Source organism: Nicotiana tabacum, chromosome 9 (genome assembly GCF_000715075.1).
Source record: "Nicotiana tabacum cultivar K326 chromosome 9, ASM71507v2, whole genome shotgun sequence".
NCBI classification, from domain to species: domain Eukaryota; kingdom Viridiplantae; phylum Streptophyta; class Magnoliopsida; order Solanales; family Solanaceae; genus Nicotiana; species Nicotiana tabacum.
In genome coordinates this window covers 63,338,629-63,343,716 of record NC_134088.1, presented here as the reverse complement: position 1 = coordinate 63,343,716, position 5,088 = coordinate 63,338,629, and the positions used below count along the sequence as shown (strand labels likewise).

Here is a 5,088-nt window from a genome sequence, read left to right as displayed (position 1 = left end):
TTGTTGCTCCCAAACGCACACGCAAGTATACGTGGTCGACAAGTAATATAGGATTGTAAGTCCAGATATCGTACCCACAGGGACTTGTGATTAACTATCAACTAAATTAAACCAAACAATTAATCTATTCAAGCGAATCGTAAAGTATGAATATTTAACTAAAATTTAATCTAGAGTAGTAAATTAAGAGATTAAAGAAAACAATGACAAGCTTAAAGACGAATTCAATGTGAGTGAATATTCTAGAGCTATGGGTTAGCTAACAATCCGTTTTTCACTTAAATCGTCTAATTAATTTATCTGGTTTATTGATTGACAGGGTTAATATTGCTCGTATCCTTCTCCCGAAGTACAACTCGCCTATTCAAGCTAATCTAACGCCTATATTCCTATGGAATTAGAATTAACAAGAACGCATTAATAATTTTTGTATAGTAACCAAGTAAGACGATTAGGTATATTCCTATCCTAATCGCAAATCCGCCCCCTCCCCCCAGAGTTAAGATCTTGCTCTACTCAATCTTATATGCAAACTTGAATTCCCTCTCCCGAGTTCAATCCTAGATTCGTAGATAGTATTCAATTGGTGATCAAGCAATCAAATAATTACGCGCAAGATTGAATAAATAAACCAATATGATAAACTAATAAGAACAATTCAAGATTCAAACTACAACGTTCATGCATCACCCAAAACTCTAGAACTAATAAACTATGAGATTAAAAGAAAAGAAGAGAAGAAAAACTAGTTAGAAGCCTCCTCCAAGCGTGATGTTCTTGCCTCCGGTCGCAAAACTCCCCTAGAAATGATGTTTAATGACTATTTATATATGTAGGGAAAAAATCTAAATGAAATAACTAAGTCCAAAACTAAAAAGGAGACAAAATAACTTCGAAACCCGGACCACGCGTTGCCACGTGGAACGCGCGAAACAGCCCGCGCTGGACCTCGCGCGCGAAGCCTACCGCGAGGAATTTCTCTCGCGTCCCTTGGCATATGGCGGCTGAATTTTTGACGCCTCACTTTGTTTCCAATTGATTTGCTGCCTCATTCTTGATTTGCTTTGTTGCCTAACTTTGTTTCTTTGTCTCATTCTGTTCTTTCTTTGTCAATTATTTGTACTTTGTTCCATTTGTCTTCCTTCTTCCTCATTTGTTATTGCTTTGTCATCCAATAATCATAAGCCCCTTGTTATAGTGCATAAAATACACATTAACTATTTACTTTGTTTCAAATTTCGTTTTCAACGTACCTACACATAAAATAGATTTAATTAAGCACAATTATAATATAGTTTAGCATTAAAGCCCCAAAATGCAAGGTAAGTAATACACTAAAAATATGTAATTATAACCAAACATCAAATATAGTAATGAGAATCACCATCATCATATCATACTATATTATGAGTGGGAAGCTCCAAAGCTTAAAGTTAAATTAAAAAAATGTCTAAGAAATTAGTTGACTATTTTGCCCTAAACCAAAAGGAGTAAATATAATTTGCTTAAATAATACTAGATAAAATTAAAGCACATTCATAATATGCTATTTATGTATAGTCTAGCTAATGCACGCCCGCCTAACAATTAATGTTGTTGTTATAAAGAAAGTTTTGAATTTGATAAAAGAAAACTCCAAAAAACGAACACATCATAAGGCAGCAATGTAAAGTGCAACTGATTTCTACTTGCAGTTGGCCCATAAATGAAAGCAATGGGTCAACTGATCTAGTAAATCACTCTTGAGATCTCAACTGTAAGTAGTCACCACTCCAGAATAATGTTGTGAACAAACACAATTTTTACCTCGCAAGTACAGAAATTTGGCTGGATCATCTATTACTAACAAAATGGCAGAACATAAGTAGCTGAGCAACAATCACTGATCAAATCCAAATAAATATATAGTTGAGCAATTGAAGAATAACCAAGCACGAAGGAAAATCTGGAACTATTGCAGTCTCTGTCATTTTCGAAATCATAAATTAATTTGTCCAAAGAGCACACTCATATGGGGTGTCATGTCAAATTCAAGTCGACAATCACCAAGACAGGCACATAATCTTCTGCCATTTAGTTCACTAAACCATTTAGTTCCCTGATTGGATTATGTACATCTCTTTTTTCAGGAAGTTTCCGAAAGCTCAACAAAGAGGACATCTTGCAACTGAAACACTGCACATAAATCTGTGTTCGTGAAATGGATTTAGGAAACATTAATTTAAAGAGGGTATAAACATAACAGTTAAAATTCATAAATAAGTTGGCAAACAATATTAAGTGCAACTGATGCTCTAGATAACTAAAAGTTATAAATCTCCCCTCAGTTACATCTCATAAATTCAATTTCTTTCACAAGCAAAATTAATTTTCTTGACTATTGGATATTGCAAAGGTGATTTTAGCAGATTGTTTTTCTGTTTGACAAATAGACGAAGCTTAATATCGAGATAGATGTAGAAACAAACTTTTTTCAACACGTTGTCACATATGCCAAGAAATAATGCACATACATTGCAGTTTACTATAATTTGGCCCTTTGGTTATTATTGAGAGAAATTGCAAGTACTTGCCAGAATCTACAACCATTTTTGTGGTAGTCATTTTCTCCAGAAAAGTACATTTAAAAATCCTGTCAAAGCTAACTTCTTTTATGACTATCACATAGATGAGCAGATAATGCACATGAACTGCAGTTCCTTCTATTTGGAGACAACCTTTAGAAATTACTTACAACAGTATTTATTAGACTTCTCTATGCAATTGGTAGTAAACTTACAGCAATATATAATCCCCTAAAACTACCTTTTACAGTTTAAACCTGCAAGAAATTGATTTATGCTAAGACAACACAATAACCTAAATATGCCGACAATTTCTATCATGTCTAATTAGTGCAAAATGTTCTTACGCATTCCTCCTAATTGTATATACATCTCAACCATAATTCTTCTTTTTTAAATGTCACACACAATATGATTTCGTTTACACAATTGCAGTTTACTATAATTTGGTTGAATCAATAACTGTAATTTGGTATAATTTTGAAAAAAGTATAATTTATATATCTAAATTTTCTTATTAATGCCAAGTTTGACAAATAGTAGCAATAGTACAATAGAAATACACGTGCAAGCAAATCGAATATGTCAACAATATAGGTCGCACATACACATACCAATACCGTCCAAGAAATAGCTAGTTTACATTTTGGATTTCTCATGAGAGGTGAATATGTTGTAGGACCTGTAATGTAAAATAAGAAAAAGAGTAAAAAAAAAAAACTATTCCAAACACATTGGATGTATCAGTGTGCATAATGATGTAATAGTGTTACTCATTAATATGAATACTACCCAAAGTACTCGCAAGCAAGAAATAGAAAAGCAAAAGAAAATAATTTACTTTCTAGAATTACCTGCTTAAGTATGCAAAAAACTAAGAAAAGCACATGATATAAAGCATACTTCACTTAAAATGAACTATCATACTCAAAAAAATTCACCCTCACAGCCAGATTTGAACACTCAGTTAAATGAACATCGCTTGACTGATCATCAAAGAGAAAAAGAACAGAACATCACTGAAATTTCAATTATATAATCTGTTTTGGGAATATCAAAACTGAAGAGGAAAAAACTAATTAGAGTTGATTACACCGAAGTACCAGATTTTCATTCATCAAATATCGAAAATGATGCACCTAGGTATTTATTTTCAAATATCCATGTGCAAATAAGATATAATTACTAATATGCGTATGTAAAAAATTCATCAAAAAGCTATCCAAAAATATGGAAAAAAAGAAGAAGCAAATAGATTCCTCCAAAGTTCCATTACACGAAAATTGGGTATATTGAAGAAGGAAGCATGGAGAAAACTTACAAAAAGTGAGAAACATAACCAAATTGAACCAAATGGAAAACCTTTAAAAGGATGCAGACATGGAAGAAGAGCTTACGAAGGTGCGATCCACAACCACAGGATAATTTGGAACAAAGAGGATTCAGGAGCTTTTGCAGAGAAAAATTTAGTAACAGAGAAGATGAAAGTAACCGAGAGAGAGAGAGGGAGGGAGGGTACTGATAGAAGAAGAAGGTGATGGGATTTGGGATTCCTTGTTCCTTAATGAACAAAAGGACGTTCAGTAAGTGGAAAAGGCAGTACACGTGCTTATAGAAGTAAATTCAAAACTAAGCCAGATTTATAAATAATAATTGAAAAATAGTAACAATTTTAAAGTAATAGAAATTTAGTCATTTTTTTTGTAAAGATAAAATTGAATAAAAACACTGTTTAAAATTTAAAAAATATTCCAGCATAATACACTGGAGTTCGAATTTTTTATATGTGAACTTCCAGCATAATATACTGGAGTTTCAGCATAATATACTGGTCCAGCATAACATGCTGGAAGTTCATACACAACTGTTCCGATCTCCAGTATATTATGCTGGAACTTTCCATGTTGCGACAAAATAGTGGCTATTTTTTAATGACTTTGTAAAAGCTGGCCATTTTTCAATTATCAGTCCAAAAACTGGCTAGCCCGCGCTATTTTTACGAAAAAAAGAGTGCACGTATTGAGTTGAAGATCCAATTACAAGATCTACAATTTCGAACATACAACTTTTCATGCTTTTTGTACAATCAAGTAGAGCAGTGTTCGTCCACCCTTGCTCATTTATATATAGTATAAAAATGTTAATGATTAAAATCCCAACGTAGCTCTTCTTGGGAGTTATAGCGGTCTTCCATATGGTCACAGTCAAGGAGACTTGCTAACCTTTCATATTCTATTTCTTACTGTAAAAGCTCATCTACATGAATTGATCATTCCATTCCTATTCCTCATTAATGATCATATTACTAAAGACCAATTATATACATACGTTCAAATACTATAAAAAATATTATGAGCTCTGATCCAAAGGGGAAAGGGTAATGCTGCAATTCTATCATTACACTTCAATTGATCACACTTATCATTCCAATTTATCTTTTCTTTTCTTTTCCAGCTATTCAAGGTTACGATAAAAAAACATGGGGGTCATATCACGAAAATCAAATCCAAAGGGGAAGGGTAAG

The 5,088-nt window shown here is 32.9% G+C and overlaps 1 long non-coding RNA gene across 2 annotated transcripts; it reads right to left on the bottom strand.

Annotated features, from left to right (window-relative positions):
* Positions 1-1,771: 1,771 nt before the first annotated feature.
* LOC107765445 (uncharacterized) lies at positions 1,772-4,141 on the bottom strand. 2 transcript variants are annotated; one of them, XR_001643432.2, is made up of 3 exons: positions 3,886-4,141; positions 3,179-3,246; positions 1,772-2,175 (listed from the first exon to the last, which is right to left on the bottom strand). It is a non-coding gene; the product is annotated as an uncharacterized LOC107765445 (long non-coding RNA). The 2 variants fall into 2 exon arrangements; XR_001643433.2 differs by having other exon boundaries at positions 3,962-4,141.
* Positions 4,142-5,088: the final 947 nt, after the last annotated feature.